This window comes from Trichosurus vulpecula, chromosome 4 (assembly GCF_011100635.1).
Source record: "Trichosurus vulpecula isolate mTriVul1 chromosome 4, mTriVul1.pri, whole genome shotgun sequence".
Taxonomy (NCBI): Eukaryota; Metazoa; Chordata; class Mammalia; order Diprotodontia; family Phalangeridae; genus Trichosurus; species Trichosurus vulpecula.
Genome location: NC_050576.1, coordinates 241,316,963 through 241,340,055, shown reverse-complemented (window position 1 = coordinate 241,340,055; position 23,093 = coordinate 241,316,963). Strand labels below are relative to the sequence as shown.

At 39.3% G+C, this 23,093-nt stretch overlaps 1 protein-coding gene across 1 annotated transcript in view; it reads left to right on the top strand.

The window, feature by feature from the left end:
• Positions 1-23,093, top strand: part of WDR49 (WD repeat domain 49) — a 180,397-nt gene that overhangs the window by 44,299 nt on the left and 113,005 nt on the right. The window lies entirely within an intron of this gene.

The following is a 23,093-nucleotide window of genomic DNA, read 5'->3' as shown; positions in this document are numbered from 1 at the left end:
GAGAGAAGAAGGGAGGAAGGGAGGATGGAAGGGAGAAAGGAAGGAAGAAGAGAAGGATGGAAAGAAGGAAGGAAAGAAAGAAGGGAGGAAGGAAGGAAAGAAGGAAGGAAGGAAGGAAGGAAGGGACAAAGAATTCCTGCCCTCCAGGAGCCTACATTTTACTTTGGGTATGTTGGGGAGGAGGAAAAAAAAACAAATTTAAGTAAATACAAAGTAAATACAAATTACAAATAATTTGTGGATGTTGAGGGACAACTAACAACTAGGGGGTCAGGTAAGATTTCTTAAAGGAGATGATACCTGAGTTGAGCCTTGAAAGTGGACCACTTCCAAATAAAACATTTTAGCGCAGAAAGCAGTGTTAATTGCTCCTCAGAATTCAGTCTGGGTTTGCTCCCTTCCCAGGATTGGGATTACTTTTCTCCTTTTTTGTTATTAACCTTTCTTCTGAATACAATTATTTCTCATGAACAGTAGAGAAAGCCCAAGAGGACAAGAGAATTTGTCACCAGCATCCATTTAGCTTTGACCCAACACCAGCCTTAAGTTACATTACTGGCTCATTAAAAAAAGGAGAAAGATTGAATAAGTTCCCTGCAAAACTACTATACTGGTTTTCTTGTGTACCCAGGAAATACATATGAGTTCCCCCTTCTCCATTAGTTTGCACATACCTCTCCCCAATCCTCCCAAATACCCATATTTCTTGATATTTTTGGGCCTTAATGACTTAGTTCTGCAAACTTTAGAGTCCTCATGATTATCGCTAAGTGTACTACTAAAATTCTTTTAACATAAAACTTTAACAGAGACCCCAAACTCTTCAGAAACTCTAATTACAAATGTATTATTAGTTACTTTTCTGTGAAAGGCAGCATGGTGTAGTGGGTAGCATGGTGGATTTTGGATTGGGAAAATCTATTTCAGCTTTTAGCTCTGATGCTTTGCTAGCTGAGGGACCCAGGACAAGTCTCTACTTCTCTATAGGGTTGTTGAAAGGGACAAATGAGATAATGTGAACAGGGCACTTTGCAAATGCCAATAATTATTATAGTTCGAAAACATGTCTTGAGATTATAGATTTTCAGTTAGAAGGGACTTTTATTCAATTCCTTCATTTTGCAGATGAGGAAACTGAGGCCCAGAGAGAAGTAAAAGTAGCTAGCATTTGTACAGCACTTTAAGGTTTTGCTTTTAATACATTATCTTTTCATCCTCACAACAGCCCTATAAGGTAAGTGTTATTATTCTCCCCATTTTACAGATGTAGACGCTGAGGCTGAGAAGGGTTGAGTGACTTGCCCCAGGTCATAAAGTTAAGTGTCTGAGGCAGAATTTGAGCTCATGTCTTCCTGACTCTAAGTTCAGCCCTCTATCCGCTGTGTCATCTAGATGCCTCATTCAATGACTTGCCCAAGGTCATATGGCTACTTAGTAGCAGAGCTGACACTTGATACCAGCTCCTCTGACTCTGAGAAAGGTACTCTTTCTTCTGCTCCTTGAATCATGATTAGAGCATGCATGGCGAAGATTAACAGTCAACAACATGGCTCGCCACATCAATAAGCCATGTATTTCTTCCCTCTTAATTCGTTCTTTTATTCCTTTGTCACCAACAGAGGGTGGTAACAGTTGTTGCCTCATGGACTAAATTTGCTTCACACAAGGTTTGTGGAATCTGAACTAGCCCTTTGATGTCTGCCTTGTGATGTTATGACTTTCCATGGGAAACAGTAGGTCTTCCAGTCCCTGCACCAACACAACTCCGTACCCCTCCATGGTGTTTTTGCTATTGAGCATGGCACCAGGGTACAAAACATCAGAGAATGTGTCTACTGTTATATTAAAGGCAGTGTCAAAACACAAACTCACTAAGAGGGACACATCGAGTTGTTTAATAAATCAAATAGGATTCTCCTATATATAATAATGAGGTCCCACCACTCTTCTCAGACGTTTGCTTCCCCTTGTCTAAAGTCAATCAGTCATTAGCTAGCGTTTATTAAGCACCCACTACATGCCAGACGCTAGGCTAAGCACTAGGGTTACAAAGAAAGGTAAAAAAGATGGTCCCTGCCCTCATGGAATTCACAGCCTAAGGAGAAAGCGGGGACATACAAGCACCACATGCAACCAACAGTGTGCCAACAAACCACATACGGGATAAATTGAAGGTAAGGCACTAGCATATAAGCCAAAAGAAAATAAAATCTGAGCCTCATAGCCTGGCGTTCAAGGTTTTTTAAAGTCTGATGACTGTTTCTTATTCCTGCTTCATTTCATGTTACTATTTTTCATGAACTCGGGGTTCAGGTCAAACTAGCTGATCCCCAGAGTTAATGCAGCATCTCATGCCCCTGCCCACTTGTGTAGTTTCCTCATCCATAACATGAGTGAGTTAGACTAGACAGGCCCTAAGACTCCTTTTGGCTTGAAAACTACAATCCCATGATCCTCTGAGTGCACGCTCCCCTCATCTCAGAAGCCTAGCCTTCCTCCTATGCTCAGGTGCTGTTCCATCAGTGAAATCTTTCTTGATCCGGGCTGATACTCATTCTCTCTCTTCTTGCATTTCTCTGTACTCCAGGTACAACATATGCCTGATTTATCCCCATAGTAGAATAATGCTCCCCAGGGGCAGGGGCTAATTCCTGTGCATGCTTTATCCTTTGCATACCCCAAACCAAGCACAATGGATTGTATACGATAGATGTTTAATAAATGTTTATTGATCCTTGAACAGAATGTAAGAATTTTGAAAGAAACTTCTAAAGGTATGCTTGTCACTGACCAGAATATTGTTGAAATTTAGGTTCTAGTTTGGGGCTCTTTCTTTTTAAAGACAGGCAGACAATTTTAAAGGAACATAGCCAGGTGGTACAGTGGCTAGAGTGCTAGGCCTAGAGTCAGGAAAATTTATCTTCCTGAGTTCAGATCTGGCCTCAGACTCTTGCTAGCTGTGTGATCCTGGGCAAGGCACTTAACTCTGTTTGCCTCAGTTTTCTCATCTGTAAAATGAGCTGGAGAGGTAAATGGCAAACCACTCCAGGATATTTGCTAAGCAAACCCCAAATGAGATCATGAAAAGTCAGACATGACTGAAACCACTGAACAATAAAACAGAGGCAAGACAAAGGCAGCCAAAATGCTGCTTTCAAGAAAACTGAGGAAAAAAATAACTAGGAGTGGAAATTTAAAGACTTAGAATTGGTTAGTCTATAGTGTAGGCAGCTGGGCAGTGAGAGCACTGCAAATGGGTTCAAATCCTGCCTCTGGCATTTACTAGCTGTCTCACATTGGGTAATTCAGTCTTGGTTTTGTGCCTTAGTTTCTCCATTTGTAAAATGAATATGATGATGCCTGCACTGCCTCACAGGGTTATTACTCTTCAATAATTAGTATTAATATAATGCTTTGAGGTTTACAAAAGATTTTACAAATATTTCATTTTATCTTCATGATGCTTCTTGGAGATAGGTGCTGTTATTATCCCCATGTTACAGATGATGAAACTGAGGTAGACGGAAGTTAAGTGACTTGTGCAGGGTCACCTAGTTGATGTCTGAGGCTGGATTTGAACTTAGGCCTTCCTGACTCCGGGTCTATCCATGTGCTCTATCCATGAGCCAAGTGAATGCCTCTAAATGGAATTATTAACAAGTCTTTTCAGATGTATAAAATGTTAGAAATACAGTATATTAACCCTTTCTGCCATTTCTCCTAATGACAGTAGGGAAACAGGTCTAAACAGCCAGCATTCATCTAGCGCCTTGAGGTTTACAAAGGCCTTTTCAAATGTCATCTCTTTTGATCTTCAAAACAACCCTGGGACGTAGGTGCTATTACTGTTGCCACTTTACAGATTAGGAAACTGAGGCAGGTAAAGGTTAAGTGACTTGTGCAGAGTCACACTGCAAATAAGCATCCGAGGCTGGATTTAACTCAGGTCTTCCTGACTCCAGGCCCAGCACTCCATCCGCGTCACCACCAGCTGCCACTAAATAAGGGCAAAGAGATACCAATTTAGTATTAGAGAGAACTCTCAACAGAAACGGGCTGTCTAGAGTAGTAGAAAGAGGACTCGTAAAACCTGGTTTCAAATGCTACGTCTCCCTGAGCAAATCCTTAAAGCTTTCTGTGCCTCAGTTTTCTCATCTGTTAAATGAGAGGGTTGGACTCAGTGCTATCTAAGATCCTTTCTCTTTCTGACTCCAATGGTCCTATCATCTGAGGCAACAGGGTCACGAAGGCCTGGCTTCCAATACTGACTCTGACACAATAGCTGAGTTGGCAAGACATTTCCCTTTTTTGAGACTTGGCTTCCTCACATAAAGGGATAAAAACACGTGAAGTACTTACTTTACAAGGCTATTGTGAGCCTCAAATGATAATGTATGGAACATGCTATGTAAGCATCTTTTTATATTATGAAGTTTGCAGAAGCTTCTTTAAGATTCAATCCAATTCAACTCGGCTAAAACCAACAAGTATCTTAAAGCACTTACTATGTGCCAGTCATTGCTCTATGGTCTAAGGAACACAAGGATAAAAATGAAAACTATCGTTGTCCTCATAAACTTATGTTTTTGAATTTATTGGTATATGTCTCATATGTACTTTTATACATGTTGTAAAGTCTTATTGGAAAGTGGGCTGATGGGAAGTATAGGTTTTCTGTTCTGGAAGGAGGATTGCAAGGATTATAGAAAACAGAAATTGCACAGGAAAGAAAAGCCTCAGAAAGTTCTGAGCCTTGGGCAGAGAAAGTGCAGTGGATTTGAAGTCAGGGGTGCTGCTACCTTTAATCCAATCACAGTTTGGAGTCTTATCTGGCTTACTGGCATCCGGGGAGTGATCTTGCTGGACACAACTTTGTGATTCCTTGAATGCTGATGCTACTGCAATCTGGTGAATTAGGCCTGTCTCCAGAACCCTCTGGCCCTCTGCCTCATTGCTGCCTGGCAAACTGGCGCTGCTTACTCTCTGGAGTTTCCTGTTCTCTTTAAATATTGTTATTTGCTGTACAGACTTTTTGAGTAGGTTTTAAATCCAGTTAAAGAAAGACTGATTTTCGTTCCATCTTCACTGTTTCTATAAAGGAATGGGCCATAAAATAAAGATAGATAAAGGGGACCTCATGGCCTTATAATCTTAGATTTAGCCATGAACCCGTCTTGACTCTGTGTATTTTTATAGTGGGTTTTATAAAGATGAGCTGATTTCCATTGCTTATATCATTATATTGTTGACATCCTCTTTATCTGGAGATGCCAGTATGTGTGCATACTGTCTCTCCTGTAGAATATAAGCTCCTTGAGGGCAATGATTACTTCCTGGCTCATAGTGGGCACTTAATAGATAATTATTGATGAATTGATTCTACTGGAAACATCTTCAAATGCTCCCATTCATTAATTCAAGCATTTATTAAATCCTTGTTATATCCCAAGCTATGTTCAAGGCAATGGATTCACAGAGACAAAAATGAAGTAGTCCCTGATATCCAGAAGCTAGCTAACTAACATTCTACTAGGAGAATGATACCTGACTGATAATGAGTTTCTCTAAATGTTTCTATTATTAAATGCCATTGTAAAAATTGTACCAATCTCAAGACTCCACAAGCCTTCTTTGATGAGACACATAGTCAGGTGAAGAAAATTGGTCTAGTACTAGAATGCTGAAGGATAGGATGAATGCTTATCAATCTTAGGTATTAGAGGGGCGTTCTTGGGTTGGAGGACTTCCTTAGATCACAGGATTCTTGAGATTTCTTCCCATCCCACTAACCTGTTACTTCCACAGAATTTTATCCATGTATTTGGGGAAGGCAGACATAAAATATATGCTTTTATATTATAAAAGGAACTCTTCTTCAAGGGGTCATCCCCATGCTCTAGACCCTTGTTGTGGTAGCCTGGAGATGTCTTGCTTTATAAGGACTCACTTCAGAGATTCATGTAGTACCTGGGATGTCAGGGATCCTATGGGCTACACCCCAATCTTGGCCTTAGCTTCTATAGCTTTGTGTCATTTCCCATTTCAGTGCCTCCATTTCCCAAAGTATACAATATATGTCCTAGGATTTCCAAGACATCTACAACATTGAAAATTATTTGGGAGTGGGATTTTCAAGCTCTTCGGGCTCAAATGGCATAAACTAGTCTTTTCTGTTCTAATCATTTAAGAGAAAAGGACTCAATCACATCTCAGCCGTTTGTTTACCTACCCATTCAGCCAGAATTTTTGGAAGTGCTTGTTTATAAAACACCAAACATCTGGCAGAAGAGTGAAAATTTTTTCCTTTTTCAGATGCTTCCAAAGAACCAGATGCTTGGCACTGTGTTGTGTTGAGAAAACTTGAATATTTTGGAATGGATTAAAAAAACAATTCTATTTAAAAGTTTTTTTGTTTAATTCAGTCTTTCTATGGAATCCTAAAAGAGATGAAATTCCAGGGACCAGAGAAAAAGCTAACATTCTTCAGCCACCATCATATCCTTTAGCCAGTTTCACTGAATATCGAGACTTAACTCGGTACAATCATTAACTCATCAATTCACAAGATGTATTGAGGGCTTGCTATGAGCACAGTGCTGTGTTCTAGGCACTGTGGGAATAGAGAATGAATAGAAGACACAATAGCAATGATGGTTGGTATTTAGTTGTTGGAATAGATTTTTATTGAAATCTATTGCTTTTACTTTGGCTAGATTTCCCCCTGTATTTCTCCCAGAGAACCGTCTATCATAACAAATAATTACTTAAAAAAGAAAAAAAAATGAAGAATAGGAAAAAAATGAGCAAAACTGATCAGTGTATTAAAAACAGTCTGACAATGCTCCATGCCCCTCAGAATCCCCTACATTAATATGTGCACATCAGGAAAGGATTGGGGGGAACTGGTTTTTCTTCTCTCTTCTTTGAGGCCATGTTTGTTTATCTGTTTGTTTTAATCATTTCTCAATATTCAGTTTCCACCATGGGTTTGTTTTTGGTGGTTGTTCTTTCCATTTACATTGTGGCAGTAAATTTGTCTATTGTTTCCTTGGCTCTGTTACTTAATATCAGCTCATATAAGTCTTTTCCTTTCTTCTCTACTTTCGTTATCTTTTTACTTTCTTACAGCATAGCAATTACATTCATGTATCACAATCTGTTTAGTGAAAATGATAGGCATCTACTTTGTTTCCAGTTCTTTGCTACCATGGAAAGTACTGCTATAAATATTTTCGTTTATATGGAGCCCCTTCTTTTTGTCAATGACCTCCTTGGGATGTATACCAATGGAATCTCTGGGCCAAAGGGTAAGGACATTTAGCCATTTCATTTGCATAATTCCAAATTGCTTTCCAAAGTGGTTGCACTAATTTGCAGCTCTACCAATAATGCATTAGTATAAGTAATATTTCACACCAATGGCTGGTATTTATATAGGCAATTATTTTCAAGGCAATTTATTTAATATTCACAATGACCTTTGCAAGTAGATATTATTAACTCCCTTCTCCAAATGAGAAAACTGAGCCTCCATGAGGTTAAATGACTTTCCCAGAATTATACAGCTAGCAAATATATCAAGGGGATTTGAACATTGTTGAAGCTGACTCTAAATCCTGAGTCCTATCCACCATGACTTCTTCTGATCCCTCTCTGCAAGGAAATTGTAATCTACTTAGGGAGATAAGACTAGTACAAAGAAAATAATTTGAGGACAATGTAAAGCTGTCTGAAATTAAGCATTGTATTGTGTTTTAGTGATGCAAAAGGATATGGGAAATTAGAGGAGAAGGAATGCGGTGAAGACTGTATTAGCCAGGGAAAGCTTTATTTAGAAAGTGGTTTAGGTAGACAGAAGACTAAAAGGAAAGGTGTTTCAGGTGAAAGAAACAAGTGTGACATAAGGGATAGAGTTAAGATGGAACATGGAATCCTGGAAAGTTTAGCTGGCACACATTATAAAAACAGTATATTTTGGGGACAGTGAAGAGACTGGTCTGACTTGTATACTAGAAAAGAGGAGAAAATAAGGTTGAGTGGATTTACTGTGATATCTGATTGTAAAGGACCTTAGAAAATTAGTCAGAAAAAATTTTATCTGATGCAATAGTGAATAGGGAGGCATTGGATGTCTTTGAGCTAAGGAACAGTATGATATAAGGGGGAGTTGTGAGAGATTTGTTTGGCATTGGTGTTTTGTAGGGTATATTAGGAGAGACTCAAATGACTGAAACCACTTGGAAAGCTGTTGCATTTGAGTCATAGGATTTAGAGCTGAAAGTGACTTTAAGATCATCCAATCCAAGGTCCTCATTTTACAGTTGAAGCAGAATGGTACAGTGGGAAGAATTTTGGCCCTGGGGTCAGAAGACCGTGGTTCAAATTCTCTCTCTGAAGATTCCTACATGTGTGACCTTGGGCAAGTCACTTAATTTTTCTAGGTTTCATCATCTGTAAAATAAGGTGTTCCACTAGATGCCCCTGCCTATCTGGCTCTAGTTTTATGATCCTATAGTTTCCTTTCATGTGACTTTGGCCAAATCATTTAACTTCTAGGTCTCAGTTTCCTTATCTGGAAAATAAGGTCATTGGTTGGGATAGTGTCTGAGGTTTCATCCACCTCTCTATCTATGATCCTGTGAGGCCTGAAGAGATGTGATGTACCCCAAGGTTGCACAGGAAGTATACAGTAGATCTGGAATTATAAACAAATGTCCTGACTCAAAATAGGTGGGATGGGTTAAAGACAGAATCAAGATTTTAAGCCTAAATGACTAGAGGATTGTTGGTGTGTGGCATGTAAACTCAAGGGTCGTTTCCCTGAGAAGCAGACTTTGCCCTCACGGCAAGAATATCTGATTCCAATGTTGAGTTGGAGGGGTTGCAAAAAGACAGGTCCACTAATGCATTATTAGTAGAGCTGTGAATTAGTGCAGCCAGGAATGTTCTGGAAAATGTTTAATAATTGACTCTAAGGGGAAAAAAAGTATACAATACACTTTTGTGTTTAAAGTGCATTATCATTTTCTTCACCACTTTCTTAAGTCTGGACAACCAAAAAAAATAATAAACCAAGCCCTTATTTGTTGCAATCACCAATTTCTGATTTGTACATGCTCACAATGAACATTTAACAATTGGCTCTTGAAAGCCAGTTGAGAGAAGTTATTGTACTATTATATTAGTAACTAATTATTAAAATTGGATCCAGGCCTTCATCTTTTTATTTTCTTTCAAGGTCCAGCTCCTATAAAAAGTCATCTCTGGAGGACATGGCTGGTTGATGAGATTACCCCTAGCCCTCAAGCAACATGCTCTTGAATCTTGGGTGAGACCCTACCCAACTAGGAGACCTCAAATCTGTTTAGGGTATAAACAGAATCCTGTCTGGGCCCATCTTTACCCTGGGGAAAGTCTGCCCTGTTCTAGTACCCCTCCATTAGATTTAGAGTGATTCAGCTCCTGAAGGAGAAAACTAGCCAGAGAGTTCTGGATGGAGATGGATTCCTGTCTCAGGATCAAGCCACATTCTCAGCAGGAGGAGCTAAGACTTCTAGCCCATCTCCTCATTAGATGTCCACCAATCAGAGTTGACTTTCACTTGTCAGGGGCATTCCCTTTCAGAAAGGTATTTAAGGCTCTCAAGGTCTCCACTGGGAGTCTTTGGTTGCTGAGAGAAACCACTGACAATCAATTTGTTGGTTGTTGGCTAACCTAATGAATAAATTGATTATTAATTACCCAGAAACTCTGTCTCTCAGAGTTTTTATTCAAAACATAATTCAAGTTGGCTTTAGCATGGTCCTGAGTCAGCTGTTTTAGAAAGAAATTTAGGACTATGTAGATGAAGCGGCTAAAATGTTTATATATCTGGACCCAGAGATTCCACTGCTAAGTGTATACCCAAAGGAGGTCATCGATTTAAAAAAAGGTTCCATGTATACCCAAATCTTTATAGCAGCACTTTCCATGGTAGCAAAGAACTGGAAACAAAGTAGATGCTCACTGCCTGGTGGGTGGCTGAGCAAATGGTGGTACATGGAAGTAATGGAATACTACTATGCTATAAGAAACAACAAAGATGATGAATATATAAAAGTTTGGAAAAATTTAAATGATTTGATGCAAAGTAAAATAAGCAGAGGAAAGAAAACAATACCCATAACATCCACGACAATACAAATGGAAATAACAATAAAAGAGTAAAAAAAGGAACGTTGTAAAATGTCCAAAAACAAACTTAGTTCCAAAGAAGATATCAATCAATAAATTGCTGTTTATTAAGCATCTACTATGTGCCAGGTACTGTACTAAGCACCAGAGATACAAAAATTGGCAAAAGATAATCCTTGCCTTCAATTAGCTTTCAATCTAATCTAAACAAATCTATAAAAAACAATGCAGGATAACTGGGAAACAATTAAAAGAGGGAGATCATTGGAATTAAGAGGGGTTGGGGAAAGATTCCTGTAGAAAGGGGGCTTTTAGTTGGAACTTAAAGGAAGCCATTGAAGTCAGTAGTTGCTGAGTTGGAGGGGTTATTGGGTAGAACATTATCTATAATGTATAATTTGTCATTGTATTTATCAATGTTGTTGATTTTTTCTCTTTGTTCCCTCTTTTTTTCACAATTCTTTTCTATAAGGGACAATTTTCTGGGAGGGAGAAGAGGATACATATAATGAGAAATTTATTGTTGTTGTTGAGTCATTTCAGTCTCTCTGTGACCCCATTTGGGGTTTTCTTGGCAAAGATACATGGAATGCTTTGACATTTCCTTTTCTGGCTCATTTTACAGATGAGGAAATCAGGTAAACAAGGTGAAGTGACTTGCCCAGCATCACACAGCTAGTAATGTCTGAAGCTGAATTTGAAGTCAGATCCTCCTGACTTCAGGGCCAGTACTCTATCCACCATAGCTTCTAGCTGCCCAGTAAGAAATTTAGGCAAAATAAAATCAAAATCAATGAATAAAATTTTATTTTAAAACAAGACTATGTGATTCCCAGTTTCCATTGACTACCACTTTGCCATAAGGATCTTCGTGTTTTTCACTCTGTGCACTGCCTCCACTTAACTCAAAGGACAACATTTCCACCCATTGAAATGGTCTTCCCTCACAATCTTGGGTGAAAAGTGCATCTTCCTTTGGCCAATTGGTTAAGGAGCCTGCTGGAACTTAGGTAGGCCAATACTCAAGACAGCAGTTGTCAGCAACTGGGTTGATGTGGAAGGCCTTGCCAGCTTGGCAATGGTTGGCAGGGCTAACACTCGACTGGTGGGGCTTCTGAAGATCCAGGTTCCCCTCTGAGTCACAACGAGATGTTAGGGGGTGCTCTAGTGCAGGGAAGTCTCATTAATTTTCATAACCATTTACAATTTTAGGCAAGTCTATGAAGTGCACTTCTTCATCTGTACTCTTTGTAAATTAGGCATCCGTGACAAGCTTTTATTGACCTCTACATGAGTTAAAGAGAGAAATAGGCTGGATATTGTGAGAAATGTCAGGCTATAGTCTAAAGCCTTCTCTTATACTACATGCAATAAGAATGACCTGGGGATCTTACCAAGTGTGACTGGAGTGTTAGAATAGTAAAATAGTACAGTAGAAGGAATACTAGCTGTGGAGTCAGAGGAAATTGGTTCACACTTTGCCTTAGATGTTTTGCAAATCATGGCCAACTCACTCATTTTCCCTGTGTCTCAGTCTAGATATGTCTAAAATAAAGGCTTTGGATTTGCTAGCCTCTTAGGTCTCTTCTAGCCTGACAATCCTAAAATATTGAAAATTCATCTTGCTTTCTGATTTCAATAATGGTAATGTCCTTTTTCCCAATCATTTCTCAGTTCTATCCAACCATTCGTGATTCCATTTGGGCTTTTCTTGGCAAAGACACTGGAGTGGCTTACCTTTTCCTTCTCCAGCTCATTTTACAGATGAGGAAACTGAGACTTTCCCAGAGTCACACAACTAGTAAGGGTCTGAGGTCATATCTGAATTCAGGAAGATGAGTATTCCTGTCTCCAAGCCAAGTACTTTATCCACTATGCCACTCAGCTGCCCATAATTTCCTTTTTAAGTCTGTATAACAACTGTAAGCATGCTACAGCTATCAACCAATCAATTAGCAAGCATTTAGCAAGCAATTATTATGGATCGGGAATATTCAAAGCACCAAGTATGCTAAAAAAAATAAAAACAAAAACAATCATTGCCCTCATGGAACGTACATTCCAACAAGAGAGAGACAACATGGACTACTGTACTATTTTACCATTCTAACAATCTAGTCACACTTGGTAAGATCCCGGGTCATTCTTATTGCATGTAGTATAAGACAAGGTTTTAGACTACAGCTTGACATTTATCACAACATCCAGCCCATTTATCTCTTTAATTGGGCATATGGGCATAAATAGGTGCAGACAAGGTACATAAGGAGGAGATGAAAGTTTACCTCATAGGGGAAAGAGCTAGTATGAATGTTTGTTGATTAACAACAAACTTACAGTATAGTAAGGTGTGAGGGTATGTGGGGATGTTTGGAGGGGTGGTATTGTTCTGGAAAAGGCTTCCTGTAGAAGCCTTTTGAAGGAAGCCAGGATTTGAAGAGGCAGAGATGAGGGGGGAAAGTATCCCAGGAATGGAGGAAATTCATGGCAAAGGCCTGGAGACAAGTTGGGGAATATTTTATATGAGGAACAATATGGCAGTATGGTAGACTTCACAGAGGGCAGTAAGGTGGAAAAAGACTGGAGAAACATGAAGAGAACAGATTGTAAAAAAATATGCCAAACAAAGGAATGAGGTTTAATCTTAGAGATAATAGGAAATCATTGAAGTTTATTGAGTAGGAGAAGGTTATATGGTGTGATTTATTCTCTATTTTATTTTTTACATTTTCATTTTTTGCTCATTTATTCTGGAGTAATACCAAGCAAATGAACAAGTTTGGAAGTTACTGATGAGGAATTAAAATGAACAGAGTTTAATTCATAGAAGGTACTCTGAGTAGTTTTGAGTTAATACAGAGTGAACAGTACCCCAAAGTGCCATTAGACACTACATTATTACTTGTTTCATTTTTTAAAAAAAATAATTGTTTATTTTTAATGAACAAAAATTATTTTTACTTCCTTCTACCTCTCCTCTGAAATAAGGAAAAAAACCAAGACCTAATAAAAATATGCTTAAGCCAGGCAAAAAAAATTTCCACATTGGCCATTTAAAAAAATATTTTATTCTATACTTAACTCCATCTCACTTCTCTGTCAGGAAATGGGTAGTAAGCCATCCTTGGCTAACTGGAATAGTGGGTGGTCATTGTGTCTCTCTGATTTCTCAAGTCTTTCAAAGTTGTTTGTCTACATGACAATATTACCTAAATTAATTTGCTTAATCAGTGCCCTGCCAAACAAATGGACCAATGAATTATCTCAATGGCAGTAGAAAAAGTAATGAATTTGATCTGGAGGAGAAAAAGTAAAGAATCTCAGGAGAAACAATGAAAATAAAAAGTGGAAGGAAGTAGGCCTAGTAATACCAGATCTCAAACTGTGCTACACAGCAATTATCATCAATATTATTTCTCACTGATTAAGAACTAGAGTGGAATAGATTTGGCACCTAACACAGAAACTAAGAGACACAAAGTGGTCTTATGCTTGGGAAACCCAAAGACCTCAGATACTTGGCCAAAGTATCACTATGAGATAAAACTGCTGGAAAAACTGGGATGTAGTCCCACAGAATGTACACATAGACCAATATCTCCCACCATGAATGATGATGAACTCTAAATGGATACATGATTTAAACATAAAGGTTGATGTCATAAACAAATTAGAGGAGCCAAAATAAATTACTTTTCAGATCTGTTGTTAGTGAAGAATGCATAACCAAAGGGATAAAAGAGGGCCATTGAAGATACAATGGAGAATTTTCATTGCATAAATTAACAAGAAATTACCTTCAGTTTGAAGAGGAACAGGAAAACGGGGGAAAATCTTTGCAGTGGGTATGATTTTGGGTGAGTTTTTAAAGTCTCTCTCAACCTGTGATTCCTCAGCTGTAAAATAAAGGGGTTGAATGACTCTTCTCTAAAAGTCCATTCCAACTCTGAAGTCTAAAATAAGAACTTTTCTAGATTCCAGGGGTTAAACTTAGGAATCTCTCAAATACATTAAGTCCTGGAGCTTTACAGAAGGCTCTATTCTCTTTGGAGTCCCCAGTGTTTCTTCATTTATCTAATTCAAAAATTCAGTTTAACTATATTTTCTAGCTCTCAGCTACTACTCTTGATCTTTTTGCAAATCCTGTGGACATTTCTCCATTCTTTTTTTAGGAAACAAAATATTATCATATAAGTGAAACTTTAAAATTGATTCTAGATCCTTATCCATTCTTTGAGGATGAGTTCCATACCCAAATCAGTGACCAAGATCTTTCTTTGACCTACATCTTGCCTTCATTTTCCTTTCCTCCATTGTCTTTGCCACTAGGCTGTTTTTGGTCCTCATTCTGCTCCCCCAGACTCTCACAATAAGTGGTCTTTCTAGTCTTTCTCCCATTGAAGCCATTTTGAAAACTGCCACCAGACTAATTTCTTTAAAATACTTCTTCACTCAAGTTTTTCTTTTTCTCAGAAACTCCCAATGACTTTTTTGAGCAGAAGCTAGACTCCTTAGCCTAGCATTCCAGGCTCTCTATCATTTGACTGTACATTTCATCTACTGACTTTCTTGAACTTTTCTGTAGTTAAACTGATGGTCTTTCTCCATGTCCTTTGGAAAATTTTATATAGTCTTTTGGCCCATACTTTCTTCATCATCTTCTAGATGCCCTCCTGCACCTTTTCCCCATGCCCGTATCCTACCCATCTTCTAAGACCCAACACAGATCCCTCTTACTCTCTGAAGTCTACCAAGTGTAGCATTGATAAGCACTATGCTTACTCTCTTAAAGTGCACTATCACTTGTAGCCAGGTCCCAAGAGTAAGACTACTCATCTCTTTAGTTTTAGGGATTGAGGGTATCATCTCTCTTTCTCTACGGCTATTGCTCATGAACACCCCACCTAGTATATCTTCTCAATATCTGTAGCCAGTAATTATCTCCCCAATATCACCTAACCATTGATTAGCACCCCAATATCAATTTGACCGGGTGATGGCTCCTTGACATCACTGCTAACCAGCTAACATCTATTAGCTTTTACAAATGGATATTTAATTTAATGTAATGAAAATTATCCATTTTACACAATCATCTTTAAATTTTTTTACTATGTTATGGAAATGCTTGTTTTATTACATATATTAAAAATAAAATAAATTAAAAAAACAAAGGGATATTTATTGAAAAGCTGTAGTATAAAAATCATTCCCCCTGAACTGGGCTTCACTTTGCCCTCTACAACCCAGTTCTGGGGGAAAGCAGGTAGAAACAAAATGGTTTCTTATAAAGCATTCCTCCTACCAAGTTAGTTTCTGATTATAACATAGCTAGTTGACAAGTCACTCCTGTGCTTGCAGGAGACAGTGCTTCACTGGCAGGTTTACTCGCTGCCAAGCTGGGTCAGGGAGCTGAGTCAGTTGCTTCAGGGCTGGAATGGCTCACCAGGCATAGCTGTTGCCATAGTTTGGCAAGTGCTGTAAGGGTCTCTGATTTCTATGGATCTCCATTGACTCCTTTTTCAAAACTCACATGTGTTTTATATCTGAAATTGATTCAATGAGCTTATTAGATTGTAAGCTCCTTGAGGAATTGTCTTTTGCCTTTCTTTGTATCCCCAGTGCTTAGCACAGTGCCTGGCTCATAGTAGGTACTTAATATATGTTTATTGATTTATTGATGTAGGATCAGAGAAGAAACACAACAGGCAGAAGGAAAAGAAGTGTCCTGTGCTCACAGCCATATGCTATCCCAAGAAGAGAGATGAGGCAGTTGGCAGCAGGAAGTTTTACTTCTCTCCCCACCCAGAGGCTTGCAGCAGTTTCTGTCTCACTTGCCACCAGGGAAAGAGAGAGATTGCATTCTTTTATTGGAGTCTTTCTTTGCCTACTTAATTTAGGCCCAGCCAATTAAAAGGCTTTTCATAAATACACAGTATTGACAGTAAGTCAATAGGAGACTGTCACAGCATATGTGTGTGAGCAAGGCTCTCCATCATTCTGGACACATTCCTAGAATCAGGTTCACCAAGTGTGTCATGTGGTCTGGCAGCTGGCAAAACACACTCTCCTTCCTAGAAGGACCAAACCCTTCTTCACTAGTCCCCCATTACACAAGGCTTTGCCCAACCTACAGTTGGTTTACCTTTTAAATTACTGTAAGAATAGCTATGTCAATTGAGTGACCATGGTGCAGTAGAAGTAGCACTGGATGAGAAGTTAAAAAATCCTGTTCTGTCTCTGACACTACTGGGCAAGAAATCAGGGGAAGCCTGGGCCTCGACTTAAGCTCTTTAGAACTCAACTTTTTTCCCATCCTTCTCTCAATTTCCTCAGCGGAAATCACAAGGAAGGGAATAACTGTGAGAAAGACCAAAAACTTGGGAACTTGGGGTTCGCAACATGTGTGTGTGTGTGTGTGTGTGTGTGATGAATTCTTTTGGTGGTAAATCCTTTCGATCCCTTCTCAGAATCATGGTTTGTTGCCTATATTCATAATTGAACAGGCAGCTAGGTGGCTCCAATGAATAGAGTGCCAGGCCTGGATTCAGGAAGACTTTGGATCAAACCTGGCCTTAGACACTTACTAGCTGTGTGACCCTGGGCAAGTGACTTTTTAAACCTCAGTTTCATCATCTGAAAAATGGGGGACTAAGGTCAAGGTGTTAAGTGGGGAGAGTTGGAAGCTCTGGGCTCTTGGGCTCCATCTTTGGGCAAAAGTCTTGAATTCCTTAGGACTTGAAGAAGGATTTCAGAGACTTCCTCTTCCTTGCTCCTTCCTTCCCATGGGAAGCCTCTCCAATCAGAAAACCCTTCCTTTAGTGACTAAGCCTTCTCCTTAAATCAGTCTGTTCTGATCCCACCTCTGACCCTGCATATCTTCTAGGGTCTCACATAACTGCCTTCTTTTATATACAGAAGATGATAGGATTATATTTACCAGAAAGAGAGGCAGTATTGTCAATTAGCAATGAAATTACTAATAATATAAAACTATTCCTTTTCATCACATATCAGGGTGAGAGGGAGAGGGAGATAGAAAGAGAGAGAGAGTGAGAGAGAGTGCTACTTCTCTCTCCTTCCTTTGCAGCGATCAGGGACACACATACACACACACACACAGACACAAGGTTTCTATAAGGATCAAATTTTAAAAAGTATATATGTATATGTGTGTGTGTATATATATATATACACACACATAAATACACACATACACATATGAAATTTTGGAAACCTTAAAGCTGTATATAATTGAGTTAAAGTCTCATCTTCGAGAGGCAGGTTGCATGACCCTGAGCAAGTCACTTAATGTTTCTGTGCTCTAGGCCAGTAGTGTCAAACTCAAATAGAATGGGACCACCAAACCATACATAAATAAGGACCCCTGGGAATCTCACATTGATTCAGAAAACCACATATTCATATCTCTGTTGTATTGTATTTTTACTTGTTGACTATGTGCTTAACAACTCTGCTCTCTCAGATTACATATTGCAGAGCAGGTACTAATCTACATTAGTAGAGTTTCCGCACCTGGGAGTCCCTGCCTAGACCAATGATTGTCACAGTGTGGTCCCAGAACCTCTGGGGAGGGGGCTCCTATGATGTCAAAAGAATTTTCATAATAATATGATGTTTCAATATCGCTAGATATAATACAGACCAGCAAAACGGGCCCTGAAACCCCGAAGTTTGAGAAACATTGCCAAAGACCAAGGATATCACATGTCCAGTCTCTCTGTCTCTGTCTCTGTCTCTCTGTCTCTCTCTGTCTCTCTCTGTCTCTCTGTCTCTGTCTCTCTGTCTCTGTCTCTCTGTCTCTGTCTCTCTCTCTCTCTGTCTCTCTCTCTCTCTCTCTCTCTCTCTCTCTCTCTCTCTAATTTATGTAACACTTAGCAAATTGCTTCCCTCTCTGGTCTGAGCCTCCCCATGAGTCAAATGGCAGGGCTAGACTGGACGTTCTCCAAGTTCCCTTCTGGCTCTAATTCTCTAATCCTATGATCTATGATAAAGGCTTATTCCATCCTCCTGCCTGTTCCCAATTTTAATCTTCTATTATGCAAAGCTGTCAACTTAACAACACAATGCAAGGCAAGATTTGATATCTTGAACATACTATTATTTGCTGTATCTATGAAAAGATGGAAAACTTGAGGGAAACTGCTAAGAAGATTTTCAAACCAGTTTCAGACATTTTCAAACAAAAATAGTTGCCGTTTTTTATATAATACCTCACAGACTTGAACTTATTTGGTCTTTAGCCACATACAGGCAGCTAGGTGGCACTGTGGATAGAGTGCTGGGCCTGGAGTCAGGCTGATTCATCTTCCTAAATTCAAATCTGGTCTCTGACACTTATTTAGCTGTATTACCCTGGGCAAGTCACTTAATTCTGTTTACCTCAGTCTCTTTATCTATAAAAAGCAACCCACAAATGAGGTCATGAACTGTTGGGAGCCCTCAGCAGCATAGACAAGATGGAGATTAAAGAATACTAGATGGGGGTAGGAATTTGGGGTCTCATTTTCATAGTATTTTTTTTTTTTTGGTGAAGAGGCAGACTAACTCTTACCCATGTCACCTTGGGCTTAGTTCATTAACATATCCACACAATCTCGAAGTTGTCAGTATAACTTTAAAATTAACATATCTACATCAATAAAACTTTAAAGTTAACATAACTTTGTCATCCCAAAGTTATTAGCACCATTTGGTGTTCCACTGGTCATGCTGCAGATGTCTGGAACTTATCTGAAACTTACACATCACAGGACCAAAAAAAAGGCCCTGACAGCAAAGCCTGGATGGCTTCACATATTACCAGGATGGGATTTTTCATGAATATAGGATACCGTTGACAAATTATGCTCCTTTGGTCTTTGGACAGTCTCTATGTGACTTCTAGGTTCCCCTTTGCAATCTTACTTCTTGCTGTTGCCACTGCATAATGGCTACTTTTATTTATATTATAATTATTATTTTATATGTTTATATTATATAAATATAATATTATATGTTATATTATATAAATTAACATAATAACTATATACTATTTTAAACATAATATAACATGGATAATAATATATAAATATGCTGAACCCAGATTCTCAGGCTACCGAGTCCGTGCTCCTGCCATTGGAGCACACTGCCTCCAGGTTTACAAAACCCACATAATAATTAAACTAACATTATCATTATTAGCACATCAGTCACGTCTATTACTTGTATCTAGAAGTATACAGTGAACATGATGGAACTGAAATTCCTGGTCAGGTGCTATTGTACACAGAACATTGGGTCAGGAGTCATGTGATGAGCAAGAGGGATAGGAAAATGGGCTTCCTGCCCTTGAGAAAAATGCCAGCTGGGGCCAACACATCCAAAGGAGTGGGAAGCCATCCCAATCAAACTTGGGAACATGTACACATTGTCCAGCTGTGTGGTCTGTCACTACATGTGCTTGTTGGGATCTGGGAGGGAATAGGGGAACTGGGTGGGCTTAGCCAGAGAGGGTTTTATGGAGAAAAAAGGAGAAGAAAAGAAGAGGAGGAAAGGCAGGTCACTGAGGGAAAATAATATTTGTGAAGATAAGGGGCAGGGAAAATTCAGTCAATTTGTCTGTTTTATGCTAAAATTCTGAGTCAGAGGAGGTGCAGGAGGTAAAGGTAGGTGACCCTAACAGCTAGGTTACCCTGAACCTTGACTTTACAGTTTAAAATGTTCCAAACATTTGCCCCTTCTATTCATCTTATTTTTATGTAAATCTATAGAGCTCCTCCATTGTACTGCATGGTTGTATTCTGAAAAATATGCTTCTGTCTTTCAATGTTAAAGATCTCGGATGTGATATTGAATGGATTTTAGGAAAAATACTTCAAGGGCAGATTGCTTAAAGGATTGAGAAATATCAAATTAAAACTGCCTAAAGGTTTGAGGCCACATTTAAAAAAAATGTGTATTACTGGAAGAAATAGAGGCAAGAAAATTTAAAGCAAAAACCCACAAAGAATAAGTCTATAAAGGCTACTAAATGGAGGAGACAAAATCCATGGGAAGCAGCTGCAGTGGAGGAGAGCGCCAGGGAGATTTAAGCAGGGATATGCCTAGAAAAGCAGGGATTGAGGCTGAGCAGTCTCCTGGGGACTTGGGGGAAGGGATTGAGAGGAGAACTAAGGGCTTAGTCTGAGATGAGACTGGGAGTCATGACAGGATTAGGTAGGAGTGTATGTTAGGCCCTGCTTAAGAATCAAGATTAGGTCAGTGAGCAAGACAAGTGAGGCTTGTTGACAAGCAAAATTCAATCAGAGAAGCAGAGGAGTCGTAAGACGGGGCCAGGGCACGAGCAGGTACCAAGGATAGCTCCCAGTGGGATGTATTACATTACCAAAAGGTTCTGTCTGTGTTTTTTTGTCTGAAATTATTCATGTTTCTCTGTCAGTCCCAAAGTCTTTTTAGGACAGGCCCTGATCTCCCAGGTTGGTGGCAATATCTTTGTCCCTCAGTGAAATTTTGTGATCTTCCTACATCCTGGGGATTTGACTTGGAATTCTGACTAGATGGAGGCTCATTTCCTCCTGTTTCTGGGATCCTCTTCACTGAATTCTTCCTCTAGGTCTAAGGATAGAATCCTGAAAGTTCATTCTTAACCTTTGATATAAATGGAAGGGGAAAAAGTGATATAAAGAAAGGTGCTTCTTTTCCTTTCAAGTCTCAGGTTTGTGGTTTGAGTACCTTTGGGAAGAAGACCAAGTACAAACTTCTAGCAATGGCTTACCGCATTTCAGCGTCTGTCCCTTTTATCTCAATATTTTGAACTTTACGCAAATTATTTTCCCAATGACAGTTTTGTAACTTTATCCTAAGAGATAGAGGGAAGGACAATGATGGAAAGAGAAGCAAGTGAATAATGAAGGGAAAAAGAAGCAAATACTGGTTTATTCTTCTTCCCCAAAACTCATCCTTTTCTCATCCCAGGAAATGACCTTCCTTTGGCTGTTACTTTAATTTTATATTCACCTGCCTTGACAACATGCTGGTTAAATGTGCTTTTTCTTTATTGCAATTTTTTCTGTTGTTACCAAGATACCTACATGCTTTTAATGTTATTTCAAATGGGCATCGTGAAACAGAGGAAAGTGCCCTGGATATGGCATGAGACAAACTGGATTTGAATCCTTGATCTGCCACCCAATGACACGTGTGTCCTAGCACAAGTCACTCAACTTTTCTGGGCCTCAGTTTCCTCATCTGTTACAAGGAGAACATCAGACTAGATGGCCTCAAAGGGGCTTTTCAGTTCCAAATTCTGTGCTCCTTCAATAAATTGTTAAGTTCAGGCTACATACAAAACACTGGGCTAGGTTGTCCAGCTACAATGACAAAGACAAAACAGGTCTTGCCCTCAAGGAGCTTTCATTCTATGAGTAGAACTAAAATATGTACACTTATTTGTATAAGAGAAAAATTGAAGAGGGAGATCAGAGAAGGCTTCACGAAAGAGGTGATAGCAGAACTGGTCCAAGAAGGAAAACAAGGATTTTGGGAGTTTGAGAAGAAGAAGGACAGTCCAGGTAGGGGATATTCTAGTGAGTATGTATGCATGGATGTTAGAGATGGAGTCTCAAGTTCATGGATAGTGACTAGCACAATTTGGCTGGGGGCAGCTAGGTGGCTCCATAGATTGAGCGCCAGGCCTAGAGTCAAGAAAGCTCATTTTTCTGAGTTCAAATCCAGCCTCAGACACTTACTAGGTATGTGACCCTAGCCAAGTCACTTAACCCTGTTTGTCTCAGTTTTTTTATCTGTAAGTGAGCTGGAGAAGGAAATGGCAAACACTCTAGTACATCTGCCAAGAAAACCCCAAATAGGGTCATTAAGAGTTGGATATGACCGAAAAACAATGCAAAAACAAACAGTTTGTCTGGAATGTAGTTTGTGAAGGTGAACAGGTGACATGAAGCTGATGACCCTGAACCTTTTGCTTCTTGCTGTCCTTAAAAGGGAAACAAAAAGGATGGGTGGGTGAGAATCCAACAAGAACCTGAATCTAACAAAATGAAATGCAATATGGATAAAGAAGTGGTTGTCTCACTGTACTCTGTTTCGAACAGACTACATAGAGAGCATTGGAGACATTGAGTCTGAAGAAAAGAGGTGTGTGATACGGTAGAAAATGGACAGGATATGAAATCAGAGGACCTGGGTTCAAATCTCAATTCTGACACTTACTAGCTGTGTGACCTTGGACAAATTACTCAACCTTTCTGAACCTCAGTTTCCTCAGCAGTGAAGTAATGGGGTCAGACTAGATGCTTTCTATGTTCCCTTCTGTTTCTAAACCTCTGATTCCATGGTCCAATGATATTATAATGGTCGGCAAGTAGTCCTGAAGGAAGGGCCAGTTTAATTTTTGTCTTTGTATTTCTAGAGCCTGGAATAGGCTAGCACACAATAGGTGCTTGATAAAGGCTTACTGTTCCATTACTGATTAGTCAAGGGATTGACACATAGAAGAGCAACTAGACTTCCAATTTTGGATTGGTCTTGGGGGACAGAACCAGGAGTAATGTGTGGAAGTTTCCAAGAAGCTGACTTCGGCTTGGTGTCAGGGAAACTTCCTAGCACAGTAGTCTCCAAATGGGATGGACTACCTCAGGAGGTGGCAGGTTTTTCCCTTACTGGAGGCCATTAGTCAAAGACTGAATGACTACTTATTATGCAAGTCACAGAAGAGAGTGTTGCTTGGGTATAGATTGGACTTGATGCCTCTGAGGTTCCTTCCCATTTGGCAAATCTGTGATTCTGACTGTGAATTATACAGACAATATATTTTTCTTAATTTCCTTCTCAGTATGAGGTAGGAGGAAATGTGCTGAGTGAAAATATGTTAGTAAATATGTTATTTGCTCTTTGAAGAT